This window comes from Coregonus clupeaformis, unplaced genomic scaffold (assembly GCF_020615455.1).
Source record: "Coregonus clupeaformis isolate EN_2021a unplaced genomic scaffold, ASM2061545v1 scaf0663, whole genome shotgun sequence".
Lineage (NCBI taxonomy): Eukaryota > Metazoa > Chordata > Actinopteri > Salmoniformes > Salmonidae > Coregonus > Coregonus clupeaformis.
The window spans coordinates 145,175-168,490 of record NW_025534118.1 but is presented as its reverse complement, the minus strand read 5'-3'; the positions used below and the strand labels follow the sequence as shown (position 1 = coordinate 168,490).

At 42.4% G+C, this 23,316-nt stretch overlaps 1 long non-coding RNA gene and 1 pseudogene across 1 annotated transcript; one reads left to right on the top strand and one right to left on the bottom strand.

Moving 5' to 3' along the window:
• Positions 1-4,031: 4,031 nt before the first annotated feature.
• Positions 4,032-22,982, bottom strand: LOC121546336 (annotated as a pseudogene).
• Positions 13,984-22,105, top strand: LOC123485372. Its single transcript, XR_006658986.1, has 3 exons — positions 13,984-14,085; positions 14,391-14,447; positions 22,036-22,105. It is a non-coding gene; the product is annotated as an uncharacterized LOC123485372 (long non-coding RNA).
• Positions 22,983-23,316: the final 334 nt, after the last annotated feature.

The following is a 23,316-nucleotide window of genomic DNA, read 5'->3' as shown; positions in this document are numbered from 1 at the left end:
TGGGAGGTCCATGTCTGGGGGCGGAGGTGGGTCTCGGAGAGGGATCTGGGGCTGGTCAGCCCACAGGTACCAGGTCAGCCCACAGCTCGCCCACCTGGAGAGAGAGGGAACTACAACAACACTCAGTCCATAGCACAGTCAATACAGTCATATTCTATTCCAGTCGTGTGTGTGTATGCGTGCCTGTGTATATAGTAAAGATCACGTATAGAATGTAATGGCAGGTTGTCATTATAGGTGATATGTGTGTGTTTATCCTGAACTTTATTGCTGTTTTTAATATTGTTTTATATAATGTGAGAGCTCTAAGGGGTCTACCACAAAGCAGGATCAATAACTTTAAATGTTTTAGAAAGATAAGCTTGAAATTGGGATGGTCTAATTGACTCAACAACCAAAAAAAACATATTGAAGTTTAGCTTTCTTAATTAACCTGAAAATCAGTAGTTCTTTAGGGTTTGGCAAGGCCTGGCTAACTCATTGATTCTGCTTTGTAGTAGACCCCTCAGAGCTCTCACATGATATAAAAACAATATTAAAAACAGCAACTTTGTAGTAGAACCCTCAGAGCTCTTATATAGACCCTCTGCTGAGTGAGGTTTCTAATGTATTTACTTCTTTGACGTCGGTGTCCTCCTTTTCTTCTTCGACAGGTCTCTCTTCTTCCCCTTCTTTGACTGCTCTCTCCTCCACCTCCTCTTTGACTGCTCTCTCCTCCACCTCCTCTTTGACTGCTCTCTCCTCCACCTCCTCTTTGACTGCTCTCCTCCACCTCCTCTTTGACTGCTCTCTCCTCCACCTCCTCTTTGACTGCTCTCTCCTCCACCTCCACTTTGACAGCTCTCTCCTCCACCTCCTCTTTGACAGCTCTATCCTCCACCTCCTCTTTGACAGCTCTCTCCTCCACCTCCTCTTTGACAGCTCTCTCCAACACCTCCTCTTTGACTGCTCTCTCCTCCACCTCCTCTTTGAGTCCTCTCTCCTCCACCTTTGTAACTCCTCTCTCCTCCATCTCGTCTTTGACTGCTCTCTCCTCCACCGCCACGGTGACTGCTCTCTCCTCCACCGCCACGGTGACTGCTCTCTCCTCCACCTCCTCTTTGACAGCTCTCTCCTCCACCTCCTCTTTGATAGCTCTCTCCTCCACCGCCACTGTGACTGCTCTCTCTTCCAACTTCTCTGTGACTGCTCTCTCTTCCAACTTCTCTGTGACTGCTCTCTCTTCCAACTTCTCTGTGACTGCTCTCTCTTCCAACTTCTCTGTGACTTCTCTCTCCTCCTTTTAGTCTGCTTTCTTCTCTACCTCCCTTTCTTTTTCTTTACCTTCCATCTCCTCCTCCTCTTCATACGTGGTGCTCTGAGGTGGATCTGGGTGAATTCCATATAGCTAGTTAGCACAAACTACTTTACAGAGTGGTTTTCTAAAGTTGTTCGCTACCTAGCTAGTACAAGCTATATTACATCAGGGGTTGGAACTGGTTCAGTGAACAGAACCGAAAACTGGAAAATAAATAAATGTTTTGAGGAACAGAAAACAGAACCGGGAACGGAAGTGATCTATAATGTTCTCCAATAGAACTGTTATTTTAAAAGCATGGGAACCCGTTAATAACGTTATTTTACTTTCCAGGCATTTTTTTTTACAGTCCCACAGAAAACACAACAAAGTAGGCCTCCCGAGTGGCGCAGCGGTCTAAGGCACTGCATCGCTGTGCTTGAGGCTTCACTATAGCCCCGGGTTCGATCCCAGGCTGTGTCACAGCCGGCTGTGACCGGGAGACTCATGAGGCAGTGCACAATTGGCCCAGTCTGGTTAGGGTTTGGCAGGCCTGGATTTCCTTGTCCCATCGCGCTCTAGCAACTCCTTGTGGTGGGCCGGGCGCCTGCTCTGTCGCCAGTTGGGTGGTGTTTCTTCTGACATATTGGTGCGGCTGGCTTCCGGGTCAAGAAGCAGTACGGCTTGGCAGGGTTGTGTTTCGGAGGACGTATGGCTCTCGACCTTCACCTCTCCTGAGTCTGTAGGGAGTTGCAGCGATGGGACAAGACTGTAACTACTACTTGGATATCACGAAATTGGGGAGAAAAGGGGTAAAAGTAACGTTTGCCTGTGTGTGTGTGTGTGTAGGCTACCTGTCCTCCGAAGCATAGTGTTATGATGAGTTTCTATCTACACTATGCCCTAACGTCATAACACATAGGCTACAGCTACAGTGATTCAGAAGACAGGGAGAGAGTTTTTTTATAACTGAAGAATGGATTAACTTTTTCAATGCTAGTTAAGGATACCATAGTTATCACGTTTCACGTTGGATTTAATAACTACAAAAAGGTAATCTGGTGCCGCTCTGCACACACAAGTTTGTTAGCTAACTAGCTCTGGTCCAGCGTAAAATGTTTTCTTAATTCGTGAGCGAAACCCTCACTCTGTCACTCAGAAACGTGTAAAATGTAAAAAACGGTTGATTTCAGGTTAAAAAGGGAACAGAAAGGAAGGATATAAACCAGTTCTTTATTTGGGTTGGAACCAGTTCAGAACTTTATTTTGCTGGTCGGAACAGTGGAACAGAATGAAATAATGGTGGCACAGTATGGTGGTAGGGGAGATTGGGGTAGGTTGAGCCAAAGGGGCACGTTGAGTTACCGTTGTTTCCTAGAACCCATACACACAATTCATAATTTGACCAAATAATTAGGAAGAGCTCATCATTTCATGGAGTCTGTGAAGGTAGAAACCACATGGAAAAAGTGGTAAGCAAGTTAGGTCCAAAAAAACAGATTTTCACCAAGTCAAATTAATAAAAATGTTAGGTTTCGTGATGGTTGTATCTAAACCAAAGTAGATCATTTTAAGATTGTTCTATAGATCAGTTGGGGTCTCTATAAGCTTCTCTATGAGGTCCTAAATCTGGCATGAAAGTGCATCCTTGTAGCTGTGTGGGCTAATATAGTCAAAATGTTTGCCTTGGGGTAAGTTGAGCCAATGGCCATGTCACACCCTGATCTGTTTCACCTGTCTTTGTGATTGTCTCCACCCCCCTCCAGGTGTCGCCCATCTTCCCCATTATCCCCAGTGTATTTATACCTGTGTTCTCTGTTTATCTGTTGCCAGTTCGTTTTGTTTCAACAAGCCTACCAGCAGTTTCCCCCTTGCGCCTGTCTTTGTCAAGTTCCTGTTTTGACCATTCTGCCTGAGCCTGCCTGCCGGCCGGCCCGGCTGTTCTGTACCTTGTCACACCACCCTGGATTATTGACCTCTGCCTGCCCTGACCCTGAGACTGCCTGCCGCTCTGTACCTTTTGGACTCTGATCTGGATTACTGACCTCTGCCTGCCCTTGACTTGTCGTTGGCCTGCCCCCTGTTTTTGTAATAAACTTTTGTTACTTCAACACTGTCTGGACCTGGGTCTTCTCCTGAAACGTGACCGTAATAATATCTGTAATAATGTGAATTTCACCACTAGTAGGTAGGAGAGGAACTCTAATCATTATGGGGGTGTATAGCTGCCAAAAATCTATTGGAAATACAAATTGGCTAATGATAAATCAATATCACTTTTGTCATTTATTTTCCCATTTATTTGCACATATCGGTTAAACCGAGAACTAAAATGTGTTATTTTGTCTTTCCACGAGAGGTTAATGTGCACATAATCTGTGACAAAATTCAAATGCAAATATCCTGTTGTTTCCTGAGAACCTTTCTCTGAGCAGTGTTCCCTTTTAAACTGTTACCATGGTTATGCATATGCTTCTCTTTTTTTTATTTTAGAAACGTTTAAATTTGGGCCTGTCCATATTGGCCAATTCCTCCAAGTGTAAAGAATTAAAACTATCTTTTTGATGTTCTGGATGGTCAGTCCTTACATCCATAGCTCAGTCTATGAATTTGAGAGAGGTTACATTTCTCCCTCAGCTGATGTGACCACGTTGTTGTTGTTGGAATCCCAGATTGCTCCTTTAATTAAAGTACAATATTTGTATGGTATGAAAAAGCTGTTTGCTGAGTAATAAGTCCACAGTCACGAAGGAAGTGTATGTAGGTCAACATGTTTTTAATCAATGCTCAACATTTCACCATGAAAATCATATTTTATGCAACACAGGAAAATGATAAGACTTGGTCTTGTTTATTCAGCAACTTCTTTGCCCTGTAAGAAGAAAGAAAGAATATAATGGATCAGTAATAATAATGAACATGATAAATATATGGATAGACTTGGATAGAATATAATGGATCAGTAATAATAATGAACATGATAAATATATGGATAGACTTGGATAGAATATAATGGATCAGTAATAATAATGAACATGATAAATATATGGATAGACTTGGATAGAATATAATGGATCAGTAATAATAACAAACATGCTAAATATATGAACACTTGGAAAGAATATAATGGATCAAGCATTTTCAAGCTCAGTGCTCAGCTTGGATTTCAATTTTGAGGTACTAACTTGAAATAATGTTTTTTGTTGTTGTTGCCCTACCTTAAAATGTTCTTCTCAGAGATCTTAAATACAGTTGAGTGAGTGTAAAAGGTCTGTGTTGACCTCTGTGAAGACCGAATCATAGGCGGTGTTGATGTGGTCATATTTGAACATGAGTCAGGTATAGGTTTAGCAGCAGTTCTGTACCTTTCCAGTGTCACGGGTCTTGGCTCTGAGCTTGTTGACCTGAGTCTCAGCGATGTCAGCACGCTCCTCAGCCTCCTCCAGCTCATGCTGCACCTTCCTGAACTTAGACATGTGCTGGTTTGCTGCTTCCTCCTGGGTGAGGAAAAGACAGGGAGAGCGAAACATCAGCATTTAAAGTTTGATGCTTCAGGTAGCAAATTAAAATATACATTTAGGATAGCAATGTATATAGGGAGATGGATGATACAGCAGAGAAAGTGAGTGGCGGAACAGGGGATCAAACCGCTGCCTCCAGCACTATCACTAGACCATCCCCCTGTACAGCAATGTGAAGTAGCAACACTTATTCAACTAAACTGTATGGACATTAAGTTTTGTAGGGGAAATTTGTTTTCTTCGAAGTTATGCTTTCAGAGTATTTGACTAAGTATGTGACTCACCGCTTCCTCAGCCTGCCTCTTGTAGGCCTTCACTTTCAACTGCAGCTTATCTACCAGGTCCTGAAGTCTGCTAACGTTCTTCTTATCCTCCTCAGTCTGTGGGAGAAGATCAAAGAATCAATATCAGTATAGTTTTATACACAAACCTGTCTGTGTTACTGTCAAGTGTGTGAAGAAGGCACTTTCTCTTACCTGGTAAGTGAGCTCCTTGACTCTGCGCTCATACTTGCGGACTCCCTTGACTGCGTCTACACCTCTTCTCTGCTCGGCCTCCACCTCAGTCTCGAGCTCACGCACCTTTGTGGAAGAAATAAACGTAGGCATTTGTTTGTGGTGAAATCCGATGTAACAAATCTTTGTAACCCAGAGGTATAGTCTTCTACCCAGTCAAGGAGGCACAATTGTTATCTGTCCCTATGTACTTCTAAACATTTAATTGAAGGGGTCTGTAATAATAACAACAACTTTTCATTATCTAGGTCAGTGGTTCCCAAAGGGGAATTTACATTTACATTTTTTTATGAATATTTCTAGCAAGAACAGATTAAACTACCAGTGATCTGTGGACAAAGTTTAGAGAGTGCAATACAGTACAATGTAATATTAGTAATTCACAATTTACGTTCTTCACCCTTAGACGCACAACGTGGTTCTGGGAGGCTCACAGTGATATTGGTATCCACAGTACTCTATCCATGATCCATTTCTTCCAACTCAATTCTTCTTGTATTTCTATGTCCATTCTGGAATGCTTTTCTAAGTGTATGGTGCAGTACCAGAATGGCCACTAGAGGCCCCTACTGCTTTTCTAAGTGTATGGTGCAGTACCAGTATGGCCACTAGAGGCCCCTACTTGCCTGAACTCATTCTTTACTTATAGATTTGTGTGTATTGTTGTGAATTGTTAGATACTACTGCACTGTTGGAGCTAGGAACACAAGCATTTCGCTACACCCGCAATAACATCTGCTAAATATGTGTATGTGACCAATAACATTTGAATAGATTTGCAGTTTAGAAGTCTTCCCACGACAACTGTACAAGCCTGAATGAAGCAACTGGATAAATACTTTTTTATATCGAAGGTCTTGGCTCCAATTCTTCTCAATACCACTACTTAAGTATAACATATTCCCCAAATGTTTTTTTAAAAATATAAATGCACCGTAATTTAAGCTTTTAAAACGTTCTCTCCGCCCCATGGCAAAATGTGTAGAATTGCAAGAAATTAGCTCTAAAACTACAACATTCCCACCGGGCACACAATGGTTGAATCAATGTTGTTTCCACGTAATTTTCAATGAAATTACATTGAACCAACGTGGAATAGATGTTGAAATGACGTCTGTGCCCAGTGGGTTTTCTCTCTGCCCAAAGGCAAAATGTGTAGAATTACAGGAAATTAGCTTTAAAACTGCAGAATGTTGTTTCTGGTGCCAAAAGGTGACTTTAAAATGTTATTTCCCAGGGGCCGAGACTTGATTAGTCCAGCCACGCACTGCAGAAGTCATAGTAAAACTAAAGTAGGAGTTGTGTTCTGATATTATGAGGGGGTCCCTGATGAATTCTCTATCACAAAAGGGGTCCGCGAAGCAAAACTGTTTGGGAACTCCTGATCTAACTGGGTTATTGAGAGAAAAAGTCATTAAACAATTATCCTGTGTATTTTTATATGATCAAATACATTTCCAGCAATCTGTCTTTCAATCCACTCTAATCCATCCTGCTGTTAGCTCACCCTGGACTCCAGTTTCTGGAGCTGCTTCTTGCCTCCCTTCATGGCCAGATTCTCAGCCTCATCCAGGCGGTGCTGCAGGTCCTTGACTGTGACCTCCAGGTTCTTCTTCATCCTCTCCAGGTGAGAGCTGGTGTCCTGCTCCTTCTTCAGCTCCTCAGCCATCATGGCCGCCTGGAAAAGTAGTTTGTTTAATTTATGCACCAAATGGCACCAATCATAACATTCCTCTGAGATCTTTGTTGTTCTTAACCAGCCCAGCTACAATTGGACCTTGGGGACAAATCAAGTTGATGTAATTCCAGGACTCACGTCAGTGATGGCCTTCTTGGCCTTCTCCTCTGCATTCCTGGCCTCCTGGACGATGTCGTCCACCTCTCCCTGCACCTGCACCAGGTCAGTCTCCAGCTTCTTCTTGGTGTTCAGAAGGCTGGTGTTCTGAAGGAGGAAACATGACAATTTGTTTGACTCACAAGAGAGTCACAAGGCTGAAATTATGAAAATCTAAAAGCAAGCAATGTCGAATTCCAGGTGTGTAAACAGTATGCTTGGTTGAGTTTAATTGGAAATGGCTTTTGACCCATACCTGGGAGTGCAGCAGTCCAACACGCTCGCTGGCGTCTACCAGCTCAGTCTCAGCCACTTTGCGGCCTCTCTCTGTCTGCTCCAGAGCAACTCTCAGCTCCTCGATTTCAGCCACCATCAGACCGTTTCTGCGCTCCACCATGGCTGCCTGTTCCTTCATGTCCTCTGCGGCGCGGACGGCATCATCAAGGTGCACTTGGGCATCCTGGATTTCACAATGACATAGGTTCATTAGGACTTGTGGAAGTAGTTTAAAGTTTTAAAGTTTTAGTGGAAGTAGGGGCGAAAGGATTGGTGATAGAAATGTTAATTGGAAAGAGTTTACCCAATATCTCTACCTTTAGTACATAGTCCACTCTATTCAAGTCCTCTGTTCTATTATTTTTTACAGATTCACAAACAAATCCCTCTCCATGTTCAGATTTTTTAACATTCCCTTTACCTTGAGCTGTCCCTGGACGTTCCTCAGCTGTTTCTGGGCCTCAGCGGCCTGCCTGTTGGAGTGGCTCAGCTGGATCTCCATCTCGTTCAGGTCTCCCTCCATCTTCTTCTTCACCCTCAGGGCGTCATTCCTGCTCCGGACCTCAGAGTCCAGGGTGCTCTGCATGGAGTCAACCACCCTCTGGCTGTTCCTCTTGATCTGCTCCATCTCCTCATCCTTCTCAGCCAGCTTTCTGTCCACCTCACCCTTGATCTGGTTCAGCTCCAGCTGCACACGCAGAATCTTGGATTCCTCGTGCTCCAGTGTGCCCTGGACAAACAGAAGCAGTCAGGTGAATTGTTCAATATATTTGGATGTGTACAAGGAATTAAATATATATATATATATATATATATATATATATATATATATATATATATATATATATGAACACCAAAGCAGGGAGCATTAGACTGTAGCTGGCATTGACTAGTGTAACACTGCTTTTCCCATCAAACAGCTGTAGTTTGTACCTCAGCCTCCTCCAGAGCGGTCTGGATCTCAGACTTCTCTGTCTCCACGGTCTTCTTGGCCTTCTCCAGCTCATGGATGCTCTTGCCAGTCTCTCCGATCTGCTCAGTCAGGTCAGAGATCTCCTCTGCACACACACACACACAGGAGCAGTTAAGACTTGGGAGATTTTCAGTGGATATCGCCAATGCATTGAAGTTGACATTTAATCATGATAACAGTTAATTAATTAACCGCACTTCATACGGTCTTACAAATCTAATTGCCCTCAACTTCCTTGGGTTGTTAAAAGCAATAGCAATTACATGTTCCATTTATATATTTTTATACTGCACATGAAAACTCTGAAATGGTGTAATAGTAGTTTTGATGATTACAGTTCCCTCCATTTTCAAAACACTAGTCAAACATGAGCCAAATAGAATTGCTGTCAAATGCTCACGTTGCAGGTTCTTGTTCTCTCTCTTCAGAGTCTCCAGATGATCCAGAGCCTCCTCGTAGGAGTTCTTCATCTTGAAAAGTTCAGTACTCATAGAGCGAGCCTCTTTCTGAGCTCCTTCCAGCTCAGCCTGACCCTCCTCATACTTCTGCTTCCACTCTGCCAGAACCTAGGGAAACACATGGGATTTTCATTAGAAGTCATAGATGAAAAGTTTTGAATCAGAAACATGCTACAATTATACTTCAATTGATTATGTAGCAGAAAATTAGGTTTTCATTTTTACCTTGTCAAAGTTCCTCTGCTTCTTGTCGAGGTTGGCGGCCATTGCATTGGCTCTCTCAACATCAATCATGAGGTCCTCCACCTCTCCCTGCAGCCTCTGCTTGGTCTTCTCCAGGGAGGCACACTTGGAGTTGGTCGCCTCAATGGTCTCCTCAGCCTCCTGCAGACGCTGGGCCAGCTTCTTCCTGTTGTACAACAGAGGGTGGTTTTTCGGTTTGAAACATATGTTACAATATATTTTGACGTAACATTTTCTCAGATCCCCCTACCCTCCTCACCATCCACACCCTATATTTGAGTTGTTGCTGTTGCGTGCGACTCACTTGGCCTCCTCCAGTTCCTCTGTGCGCTGGATGGCATCAGTTTCATACTTAGTCCTCCACTGAGCCACCTCACTGTTGGCCTTTGACATGCCGCGTTGCAGCTCTGCCTTGGCCTCCTGCTCCTCCTCAAACTGCTCCCTCAGGAGGTCACAGTCATGACGGGCAGACTGAACACCGTGGGCCAGTGCGTTTTTAGCCTGTGAGAGAGAAAGAGACCAAGAGAGATTCGAGAGATAGTCAAACTAATCATAGTAGAAGACTCTAAGGGTGGCATAGTCACCATCTATATGAAGATATGGCTCTAAACTGTGGTCGGTGGAGTCCATTTTGGGTCCCTTACCTTGACCTCCTCCTCAATCGCCCTCTTCAGCTCCTCCACCTGCTGGGTGAAGGCCTGTTTTCCTCTGGTCAGCTGAGACACAAGGGCTTCCTTCTCCTCCAGCTGGCGGCCAAACTCACCTGCAGGGATAGAGGGATATCTAGTTAATAGGGTCTCTGTTCTCTAAGATTGAAAATGTATTTGGAGGTATCATAGGGCAATGTTAGGTGGTGTCTCCCGAGTGGCGCAGTGGTCTAAGGCAATGCATTGCAGTGCTAGCTGTGCCACTAGAGATCCTGGTTCGAATCCAGTCGTAGCCGGCCGCGACCAGGAGATCCATGGGGGGCGCACAATTGGTCCAGGGTAGGGGAGGGAATGGCCGGCAGGGATGTAGCTCAGTTGGTAGAGCATGGTGTTTGCAACGCCAGGGTTGTGGGTTTGATTCCCACGGGGGGCCAGTATAAAAAAATTATGTATGCACTCACTAACTGAAAGTCGCTCAGGATAAGAGCGTCTGCTAAATGACTAAAATGTAAAATGTGAATAGTACAGTAGAAATTATGTGGATACAGCCCCCAACACATGTTATTTTGTTCTACTGAAGGAAAGCATAGGGTTGTATTTCATTGTTGATGGTACCATTTTCTATCAGGAGTCTGGCCCTCTGTCCGCTGATGTCGTTGACCTGGCGAACATTCTCATCATTCTTAGTCTTGAGCTCGCTCAGCTGGTCCTCAAGTGTACGACACATCTTCTCCAGATTGCCCTGTTAGTGAAACATGTACGATCATTACTTCATATATGGGACTCCTGTTAACTTCAGTTCACTTGAATGGTAATGTAGTTGACACTCCTCAACAATGCTTGACCAAAACATCACTACTCACTTTAGCCTTGGCGACGGCCTCCATGTTGCTGGAGAGGTCATCAATCTCCATCTTGTACTCGCTCTTCTCCTTCTCCAGCTTCTGCTTGACGCGCTGCAGGTTGTCGATCTGCTCCCCGAGCTCAGCCACACTGTCGGCCTGCTTCTTTCGCAGAGCGGCGGCTGTGGCCTCGTGCTGCAGGGTGGACTCTTCAAGATCACGACGCAGCTTCTGGAACTCAGCCTCACGCTTCTTGTTCATCTCAATCTGAGCAGCAGTGGCGCCTCCGGCCTCCTCCAGCCTCTCGCTGATCTCCTCAAGTTCCCTGGAGAGATCGGCCCTCTGCTTCTCAACCTTAGCCCTGGCAGCACGCTCAGCCTCAATTTCCTCCTCCAGCTCCTCAATACGGGCCTAGAACAGGGGGCAGAAGCAGGGGGGATTAACACTACAATACAGTTGAAAAAATTGATTCTCAAAAAATTTAATAATAATAGTGCATTACTTTTTCCACATTTTAATACGTTACAGCTTTATTCTAAAATGTATTACATTTTATTTTTTCCCTCATCATTCTACACACAACACCCCATAAAGACAAAACAAAAACAGGTTCTTTAATTTTTTTTGCAAATGTATAAAAAAATAAAAATAACTGAAATAGCACATTTATATAAGTATTCATTCAGAACCTTTACTCATTACTTTGTTGAAGCACCTTTGGCAGTGATTACAGCCTCAAGTGTTCTTGGGTTTTTCGATCGGGTTCAAAAATGACTACTTAAAAAACGGAGATGCCTATTCTGTCACAAACGCCATAATGGCACAGACACAAAGATGAGTCCTCTATCTAACTCGATGGAAGCACCATCTTTACAATGGTAGGAAATGTCAGCAAGAAACACCTACCAAGCCATCAGAAGTCACATGGACAAATGTGTCCGTTTATTTCAGGAAATTATTCAGTGTGTCTGGAGCTTAGATCCTTTGATCTTGTACTGTACCTGGAGTTCCTTGATCTTCTTCTGCAGCTGAGCTCCCAGAGACTGCTCATCCTCAATCTTGCTGAGGAGCTGAGTGGTCTCAAACTCCTTCCTAAAAAACACAAACACGTTGATTGCAGAGTTGGATTAGGTTTGAGAGTGTAAAAGGAGTCTAATACCATTCATGTTGCTTTTAAGAATCACATGCAAATGCTAATTCATAATTAATCAAGAACAACCATTATAGCAGCTGATACTGTAGTCATTTGTTTGTGTTTACTTCTTGATTTTCTCATCAGCCTGCTGCTTGTCATTCTCCAGGTCCATTATGGACTCCTGGGCCAGTTTCAGATCTCCCTCCAGCTTTCTCTTGGCTCTCTCAAGGTCCATACGGAGCTTCTTCTCTTGCTCCAGAGAACCCTCAAGCTATAAGATAAAAACAAATATATTGTTAAAATCTAAACAAATGAAGATAATATCATCTTGCACACTATCATGGCCAAAATGTCAAACTCCACTCACGTCGTCCACTTGCTGTTCCAGCTTGGTCTTGGCCTTGGTCAGAGTGTTGACTTTGTCCTCCTCTGCCTGCAGGTCGTCCAGTGTCTGCTGGTGGGCCTCTTGGAGGGCTTTCTTCTCCTTGGTCAGCTTGGCAACACTCTCATCCATAGATGCCATTTCCTCTGTCAGGTTTTTAACCTGAAAATGGTCAAACCTAATTATACTTCACCATAAAGGGGAGATTTAGTTTGTTATATATTGCATTAATTTAAATTAGAAATGTGTCAACAAGTACTGTACTATAGATTCAACAGTAGATGGCAGTGTACACCATGCCTGTGTACTGAGTGGAAGTCATTAATGAGTGGGGAGCAGAACATGCAATGAATGTGGGGAGTACCCCGCAACTGAAATTCCACTGTGTCTTAATTTTTCCTGCACCCACAATACAACTTGAATTCCATTTCTGTTAAGCTATGTTTTGAGTTGATTATTGTTTGGATTATTGTTTGGTTAGACTGTCTATGGTAAGACACTAGACCTTGTTTTCAGTGGCGTGCTTCTCCTTCTCCACTTTGGCCAGGGTGAGCTCCAGGTCATCAATGTCCTTCTTCAGCTCAGAGCACTCATCCTCCAGCTTCCTCTTCTTGGCAGTCAACTCAGCATTGATCTCCTCCTCATCCTCCAGCCTCTCGGTCAGCTCTTTGAGTTTGGCCTCCAGCTGGATCTTGCTCTTGATGAGCCCCTCGCACCTTTCCTCAGCATCGTTCAGATTTTCTGAATCCTGGTTTCAGAGCAGGAGAAAAGATATGCGGCCTCACTTTGTGTATCAAAATATACACTTTAGTCAAAGAGGTCAGAGCAAATCAATTGAAATTCATGAAATAAATACAGCATATTACATTGGCAATTGAAATGTTATGAGTTTGCCACATACTTTACAGTGTGTGTGTGTGTTCATGTGTGTATTCATTTGTGTGTAAATGTACCCATATGAGGGTTGTTGTTCACTCACAGATGCAACTTGGAGCGCCAGGTCATTCTTCTCCTGCACCAGGGACACCAACTTCTCCTCCAACTCCTTCTTCTTGGCCAGAGCCTTGGCCAGGTCTGTCTTCATCTTCTCATAGTTCTCCTTCATGTTCCTCTCTCGCTCCCCTCTTCAGCAGGGGCTTGATCTTGTAATAGACCTTCATCCATGGCCAGTGTTTCACATTCATGAAGGAGCGGACGTTGTACTGGATGGTGTAAATGGATTCTCTGGTCGTCAGAAAGGATATAGTGGCATGGTGAGTGACATGCTTAAAGCTACATTCAGGGATTAGAAGAACAACCAAATGGAACGCCCCGAACTCTAGATGCAACGATTAACAGGTCATGCATGTTAAGCTCATGAGGCATTTTATGTTCTTCAAGAATGAATAGGTAAATACCACACATTTAAAAGACAATTGAACAGCTTGCTAAATGCCAAACTGAAGCTATAAAGATATAATCCTTAATTGCTACATTTTGGATTTATAAATTAATTAACCCCAAATATAAGCTTGTTTTACTACAATGTTTGCAAACAATGTAAATGGAAACAAACACTGTATGGACTCAAAACAAGCTTAAAACTATCACCATATCTCTGTCAACCAATTAGAGAATAGTTGCAATGATCCAGGCCCATCCCACAGCTGTATACCAAAACAGAGGCGGGGTTTCCTCTTTGTTAATATTTCAATTAAGGATTCTAGCTTTAATAGAGCATTATAAGATGAACTTTCTTATTCTGAACAACTCACAGCATATACAGCATGTAATCATAATGCATTAGATACAGGTGGTTGACAGAAAGCTTTGCCAAGATGTCCACTATTCCTCACCTCCTCTCCATCATCTTGCTAAACTCTCTCCTCATGAGGAATCCACGGCTGAGAGCCTGGAGCATGCCGACCAGAGAGGCCAGCTTCTCATCTCTCATCTCCTCCAGGACACCCAGAAGACCGGCTTTGAAGAACACCTGAGACACAGGTTAACATGGTCAATGGAACCACAGATGGTGACAGATAGAAAGGGATTAATCAAAAGAGGGGAACATCTCCACTAGATTGATTTGACAACATTAACTTTGCAATGGTTACAAACAAACCATGGGATAGGATGTTTCTAAGTTGTTAGTTATTGTACAGTTGTAGATTAATAATATCCACAGATACAGATAACTGCAGCCATACCACTCTAACACAATGCACATGATAATGAGTTTAGTTTCTCTTCTATACTTCTATGACTTAGAAAAAAAAAACAGTACAATGTTTTTCCACCTTTTCCTTTAGTTAAATGAAGAAGAAAGAACAAAAGGATGGATAGATCAACTGGAGAGATTTTATATGGTAAGGGTTTAAATTATCATTAAAAATGTGTTTCGTTGTCAGCTTTTGCTGGGGTATTTGACTGACCTTGGTGTGTCCAAACTTGTAATCTTCGTGATTCACATCAATGGACCCAAGCAGCTTCTCAGAAGCCTTCTTGTTGTCCATGAACTGGCCCTCGGGGATGACACTGGCATTCAGTACTTTGTACCTGAATGAGGAGACAGTTTTAAAGTATGCCAAGCTGTAATAGGTTGGTTATACAGTGAGGTCATAATTATAATTATTACAGTGAGGTCACCCTTGATGAAGATGAGCAAAAAAACACTAAACAAATCAAACAAAATTATATTATTTTAACTCTCTTTCTCTGAACAATTGTATTAGTATAAAATAATATAACTGTCACAAATGTTTGACCATACAATATAGTTCAGTATCTTTATTATACATTTGATACCAGTCTTTCCTGCTCATCTTAGCCAGAGTGCCAGTCATTTTGGACCTGACTGTAATACATATAAGGTAAGACTATTCTGATGCTGGGAAACCCTTGGAGAAGATCTCTCTGGGATTGTGTGCATTTGCGTATTTGTGTTTAAGTGTGTGTACCTCTGCTTGAAATCAGCATAAAGGATTCTGCTGGGGAAGCCCTTTCTGCAGATCCTGATACCCTCCAGTACACCATTACACCTGAGCTGGTGGATAACCAGGAAGTTCTCCATCAGACCTGGTAAAACAAACCAAGTCTCTTTTAATACTCATAAACAGGTTAAAGATTGGGATTGTTAAAGTCACTGATACTGTACTGATAAGATGTCATATTTAACTCAATATTTCTTGTACCTGGAGTCTTTGACTCGTTGGGGATCAGGCAGCGCACAAAGTGAGGATGAGTGCTCCTCAAGTTGGTCATCAGCTTATGTAAGTTCTCCTGTAAGAGGGTTACAAAGCATTTTCTCAGACATCATTTATGATAATCAAGGCACCTTTTGAAGGACTGAATATACAACTTTCAAAAGCTCACCCTGAACTGGGAGGACACAGTCTGCATGGAACCACCCTTCTTCTTGCCTCCTTTCTTGCTTGTATCTGTTCAAATGGGGAAAAGTTCAAGATAACTAGAAAATAAAATGTCCTAGAGCGGGTGGAATAAATAGAATAATAATAAGAGTATGTAAGAAATCTAGAGTGGTCTTGTCTTCAGCAAGCACATTAATTATAAACCAGAGAATCTCTGGTTAACTTATCACACTTATCTAGATGCAAACGCGACCAATGAGATTTGTGTAAAATAACACCTACTATATAATTAAATTAAAGTTGCACTATGCAGAAATCTCTCCGCCATTTCCTGGTTGCTAAAACCTATGTAAAAAAAATTAACTAGCATAGTTTAGAGAATCATTGTACCAACTAAACCGCTGTGAAATATATTTTCTATAACCAAAAATATTGTTGTTTCAGCTGTTTGAAGCTGGTGTACAAAACCGAAAGTAAAAGATGCAAAAACAAAACTTAAAGACTTGCTTTCAAGTAGAATGAGAGATCTACAACTCACATTTCTATGTGAATTTGGTGGGGCTGCCCAAAAAGTTACAAATTGCCACTTTAACCGAGAGCATGAATAAATTAACCCAGTGATAAACACTGAGAAAATTGTGATACAATTGTGATACATTCAAAGCTATTTTAAAGAAAATGTGGGTCTGAGTTGTAGCTAGTGCCTTGCTAAATATTTTGACCTGATACTTACCCTCAGGTGGGGCAGCGGGATACAGGGCAGCCAGGATTTTGACTCCAGACTTCCCGTATAACTGACAAACTGAGTCGTTCAGGGGATCCTTGTTCTTCTCCAGCCAGCCAGTGATGTTGTAGTCCACAGTACCGGCGTAGTGCACCAGGGAGAAGTGGGCCTCTGCCTTGCCTTTGGCAGGCTTGGGCTTCTCAAACGCCTGTGTTTTTCCAAGATGCTGGGAGTACAGCTTGTCCTTGAAGGTAGTGTCTGAAGACTTGGGGAACATGCACTCCTCTTCAAGGATGGAGAAGATGCCCAATGGCTTTACGAAAATAGATGTATATCAAGTTAGTGATATTTACATTTAGGATCACATTTATTCCTTTAGTAAACATGCTATTATAGGATTGTATTAATTTAGAGGCACATAATAGGAAACATATTGAGTTCTCAACAGTCAGATGCGTTGTAAAACTGTGATAATGTCTCACACAGCGCTCCCTATGAGCTTTGCTGTTGCGGTCCAGTATAATCCTCACAGACAGTTTACCTTCTCAATAAGCTCAATGCAGGCAGCCAAGTCCATGCCGAAGTCAATGAAGGCCCAGACGATTCCCTCCTTCTTGTACTCCTCTTGCTCCAGGACGAACATGGTGTGGTTGAAAAACTGTTGCAGTTTCTCATTGGTGAAGTTGATGCACAGCTGCTCCATGCTGTTGTACTGTTGATGGAATTTTTTAAGAGATAATTTCATCATACAAGGCTGTAATCCATCTCAATCACAACTAATTGTCTTGTTGTGGTCTCATACTCACATCAAAGATCTCAAACCCGGCAATGTCAAGCACACCAATATAGAACTGCCTTGGCTGCTTGGTGTCCAACATCTCGTTGATACGGATGACCATCCACAAGAACATCCTCTCATAGATAGACTTGGCCAGAGCGCTGACTGAGTTATTAACCTGCAATGATAACACCTCAAATTAATACAGGAGATATTGACCATGTCTAGTGATATGGTGATACGAGCTTGGGAAAAACAAAAGCAATGCACTTGTCCTCAAAATAATTCCGGTCCACAGAGAATGGTGGATGCTGTGTTTGGCCGCCTTACCTGAGCCACAGTCTGTCCCTTGGTCACATACTCGTTGCCGACCTTCACTCTGGGGTAGCACAGAGCCTTCAACATCTCAGCTGAGTTCAGGCCCAGCAGGTAGGCGATTTTATCAGCCACTGGAGAGAAAACCAACAACAACAGAATCAGAAACACAAGATCACTTGTTTCTAATGTCACACTGACAAAATAGTTTGGCTAACTTCTTTGTGAGTTAGGTTTTGATTCACCCACATCCATCATTTCATATCATTTCTGGAGGTTGGAATTTGTTCTCTAGAAATGGTCTCCTGCCTGACTGTGTCACTGTCTGCCTTACATGTTCTATTTCTATGTTTGGGACTGGGAATGGGACTAATGCTTTACATATTGTATATCTATGAGTGGGACTCACCCTCTGTGCCGTCTGGCTCGGCCTGCTCCTCACGCTGCTTCTGCTTGAATTTCATGTTGCCATGGTGCACTACAGCTCCTGTCAGCTTGTAGATGCCAATCTTCTCATCGTTACTGAAGCCCAGGATTGTAATGGCATCCTGACATTAAAGAGGAAGTACAACAGTGATGAACTGAACGGTAGTTTGCTCAGTTACACTACAGTTCTGTGCTGCTCACTGCAGAACAATGGGATGGATAGATTTGACTGGCTTCTCTGTTCCACATGATAACGCTTGGCCAACACACTAGTTGATGGCAGCACAAAGGGAGTTTTACACAGCTCCACAGGAAACTTAGTGGTGCTCTCTTGTGGATGTCTTACATGTATTAGCCTCAAGGCTAAGTGTAAAGGCATGAAGAGTTCCTTGAGGCACATTCCTAACTAACACAAGGCATTTAGAATCAAACAAAAACATACATGAACATTCCCAGCTGCCACCAAGTTGGAATGTCACAGTGCATTCAGTGGTCCTATCCATTCCATATCTAGAGTTTGGTTAACCCTTTGTTTGACTCACGTCTGTGGCATCCAGCTCTTCCTTGTCGTCGATGCTGGCCACAGCGATCTGACCCTGGCTGCACATGGGGAAGTCGTAGGGGTTGGTGGTGATGAGCGCCATTTCTGTTGACAAGAGAGAACAGCTTGTCAGTTAAATCTCTTAGAATTTCGCTGTCCTACCTTTACAGTATCTCTCCCTCCTTTACTCAATAGATGGACTCAAGGATACATGTAGTATATAATAAATAGCATCAAAATAGGGGACTGAGACTTGTGGACTAGTGCATCATAGTGCATTACTTGATAGATATTTCCCAAAGACCTGACCCATGTCTAGATGCCTTGTTACATTGGATGTACTCATTGTAATAGTATTATTAGTGTAGACTATGAATAGTTTTAATAAGTTCCATAGATGGGGGTGGGAAGAATTTCCCATGAACCTCTTCTTTTCGTACCAACTATCTCAGGTTTGTGGCCTGTCATCATCTGGAAGAAGATGTGGTACCCTCTCTCATCGGGCAGCTGGAAGGACACTCTGGACTTCTCCAGCAGGTCTGAGAGAGAGAGAGAGAGAGAGAGAGAGAGAGAGAGAGAGAGAGAGAGAGAGAGAGAGAGAGAGAGAGAGAGAGAGAGAGAGAGAGAGAGAGAGAGAGAGAGAGAGAGAGAGAGAGAGAGAGAGATAGAGAGAGAGAGAGAGAGAGAGAGAGAGAGAGAGAGAGAGAGAGAGAGAGAGAGAGAGAGAGAGAGAGAATTTGAATATGTGATCCCAAAAAAAGATTCTGTGAATTTAGGAAAGCATTGAGAAACAATCAAAACCAACTCACAGGTCTCAATGTCAGCTTTAGCCAGTTTACCAGCTTGGAAGTGAATCCTGATGAATTTACCCTATAGTAGAGCATGGGGGTTAGAAATAGGTCAACAAATAATATAGACCCCTTTAAATGTTACAGTTTGTTGGACATCTATTGACATAACTATAGGGAACTATTTAAATTTTTCCAATATAAGGTCACTTCCACAGTATGCCCTTCATACTTACAAAGCGAGACGAGTTGTCGTTCCTCACTGTCTTGGCATTACCGTAAGCCTCCAGCAGAGGGTTAGCTGCAATGATCTGATCCTCAAGAGACCCCTGATTGAAACAAACACAAGTTGCTCAGAAACTGGTAAAGTATTTTTGTCTTGATTGCTTGAAATGTGTTAAAAAGGCAAACATGAGAACAACCTACCTGCATTTTGCTGGGGTCTGCTTCCTTCTTCTTCTCTCCTCCAGACACTGCAATGGTGGCGAAGTACTGGATGACACGCTTGGTGTTGACAGTCTTTCCTGCACCGGATTCTCCACTGGTTTATATGACAGAGAAAGAGGGAGTTTAGGTACATTTTTGAGTGTCAGATTGGCTTTCATTAAGAAAGCATAGAAAAATACACTGTTGACCTGTTTTCTAACATAAGAAAATCCTGTGTGGCTTAGTTGGTAGAGCATGGTGCTTGCAATGCCGGGGTTGTGGGTTCAATTCCCACGGGGGAAAAGTATGAAAATGTATGCAGTCACTCTGGATTCTAAATGACAAAAATATAAATGAACTAATATTTATTACTAAGCCTAATCGTCATTTATTTTCATCCCATTGGGAACAGACATCAATTCAACGTCTGTTCTACTTTGGTTCAACGTAATTTCATTGAAATGACGTGGAAACAACGTTGATTTAACCAGTGTGTGCCCAGTGGGAAGTGATCCAACATATTTCTAAAAGTGACATTTTTGTAAACAACTTACGTAATCAGGACGGACTGGTTCTCCTTATCTGTAACCAAAAAACATATTGCTTATCATACTCAAGCAACATTATGGGGACATTATTTCATTCATGGCATCATCATGCATTTCATTTTGGAACATTTTCCATTCAATGGTAGTGAAAACAGATATTCCCAGCAAACTGTTATTACCTAGACTAGAAAACAGTAGATACCTCTCTAAAGCATATTTTCACTTCCATTCATCCATCCATCCATAAACACTTATGGACTTTGAGATCCATATGCAATCATGGACATCCATCCATCCATCCATCCACCCCTCCATCCATGCATCCAAGCATCCATGAGAGCTCGTACCAATCAGCATGAACTGAAAGGCGTTGTCAGAGACGGAGAAGATATGGGGTGGAGCCTCCACCCTCTTCTTCCCTCTGTAGGCGTTGACAACCTCTGCGTCGTACACGGGGAGCCACTTGTAGGGGTTCACCGTTGCACAGAAGAGTCCAGAGTAGGTCTGGATGAAAGTTATTAAATTAAATTAGGGGATTAATAAAGTCAGATGGACTTTTATCTGGATTTATGTGAGGATGTGGGTGTACTATGTATTGATTTGGTTTGGTTTCTACCATTAATTTATGTATAGTACTGTATGTGTGTATTTCTTCTGTTCATATACAGTACCAGTCAAAAGTTTGGACACACCTACTCATTCAAGTGTTTTTCTTGATTTTAACTATTTCCTACATTGTAGCATAATAGGGAAGACATCACAACTATGAAATAACACATATGGAATCATGTAGTAACCAAAAAAGCGTTAAACAAATCAAAATATATTTTATATTTGAGATTCTTCAAATAGCCACCCTTTGTCTTGATGACAGCTTTGCAAACTCTTGGCATTCTCTCAACCAGCTTCACCTGGAATGCTTTTCCAACAGTCTTGAAGGAGTTCCCACATATGCTGAGCACTTGTTAGCTGCTTTTCCTTCACTCTGCGGTCCAACTCATCCCAAACCATCTCAATTGGGTTGAGGTTGGGGGATTGTAGAGGTCAGGTCATCTGATGCAGCACTCCATCACTCTCCTTCTTGGTCAAATAGCCCTTACAAAGCCTGTAGGTTTGTTGGGTCATTTTCCTTTTGAACAAATTATTGTCCCACTAAGCCCAAACCAGATGGGATGGTGTATCGCTGCAGAATGCTGTGGTAGCCATGCTGGTTAAATGTTCCTTGAATTCTAAATAAATCACAGACAGTGTCACCAGCAAAGCACCATCACACCTCCTCCATGCTTCACGGTGGGAACTACACAGGCGGAGATCATCCGTTCACCTACACTGCATCTCACAAAGACACAACGGTTGGAACCAAAAATCAGTGTTTCTTGGCCCAAGCAAGTCTCTTCTTATTATTGGTTTCCTTTAGTAGTGGTTTCTTTGCAGCAATTTGACCATGAAGGCCTGATTCACTCGGTCTCCTATGAACAGTTGATGTTAAGATGTGTCTGTTACTTGAACTCTTTAAAGCACTTATTTGGGCTGCAATTTCTGAGGCTGGTAACTCTAATGAACTTATCCTCTGCAGCAGAGGTAACTCTGGGTCTACCTTTCCTGTGGCGGCCCTCATGAGAGCCAGTTTCATCAAAGCGCTTGATGGTTTTTACGACTGCACATGAAGAACTGTCGATGTGCCCTTGAGCAAGGCACTTAACCCTAATTGCTCCTGTAAGTCACTCTGGATAAGAGCATCTGCTAAATGACAAAAAAAAAAAAAGAACCTTTTCAAAGTTCTTCACATTTTCCGGATTGACTGACCTTCATGTCTTAAAGTAATGATGGACTGTCATTTCTCTTTGCTTATTTGAGCTGTTCTTGCTATAATATGGACTTGGTCTTTTACCAAATAGGGCTATCTTCTGTATACATAGTTTTTATGTCTTCACTATCATTCTACAATGTGAAAAATAGTAAAAATAAAGAAAAACCCTAGAATGAGTAGGTGTGTCCAAACTTTTCACTGGTACTGTATGTGTGTGTTTGTATGTGCAGGTTTCTTACATAGATCATCCATGCTGCATAACGCTCTTTGAGGTTATACAACACAGAGGCTTCATTCAGGTAGGTCATCATGGCCATGTCCTCAATCTTGTCATACTTAGGGGGGTTCATCTCGTAGATGTCTGCATCTTTGAACTCTTTTCCTTCCTGAAACAGTCAGAAATCTAGATTACATACAGATCAAAGTGGACGTGACTGAAGGCGGTTTGCTCATGAAATCCAAGTTGAATCATTTAAATAATGCATATCCACATTTAATCAACTACTTTGTTATCAGCCACTGACAGATGACTGGTGATTCTTGACTAGTCAATAAAAATGATGTGTTTTAAGGATATACACTGCTCACAAAAAAAACAATTAAATGCTTCTTAATCTATCTTTTGTTAATTATGTCTTATTGCCTATTGGCATTTTTTCATATAACTTAGATGATTTTTCAATAAATAGAGTAATTGCACAAACTTGAACTTGAATACTTTTCAGATCAGGCTTACCTCCTTAGTGCCGTCAGGTTTGGTGACTGTTACAGTACACTTCCCGTCTGCCCTGGCAGTGATCAGACCCTTAAGGTACAGCTCCGCCTTGTCTGTCACATAGCAGGAGTTCTTTGAATCAAAGGGCGTGGCTTGTGCCTCCATCCTCTCCTTCTCAGACTTGCGGAGGTATATGGCAGCCTTGCCGTAGATTTCCATCTCAGCGTCCGTACTCATGGTGACGGATCACTAGGAAAGAGATGAAACAAGAAACATGATTGACTCTGTGGTGCTTCCTCCCCAGTCAACAGAGTTAGATGAGCGATATCTCTCAGAATATTCTCATCACTTTTTATGTGAAGACTCAAACCATGTCTCACCTTCTTTTTCCCCTTCTACAGATGAATGTGTACTTCTTAGAGGACCCTGTCAAACATTAGGGTGTTGTGAAAACACACATATCTAAAGCCTGATCATTTAGCCCCCGAAGGGCTAGAAAACATTTAACTCAATCATTACTGCCATGTCAAATTCAACTACACGTGGAACTGATAACTTTTATTTCCCTAGTGGCAACTCACTTTACTTCACATTCTGTCAATAATTCAAATATATACCCCTGAAAACCCAGTTACATTCTAGAGCACACCCTCAATTTACATACAAATGCAGGAGCACCACTTTTGACCGTAAATAGAAGTTACAGATTTGAATTAAAACGTTTAAAGTAAAACACATTTCAAAACTACATTTAAAACCAATGCCACTTGATTACATATTGTCGAATCTTACAAGA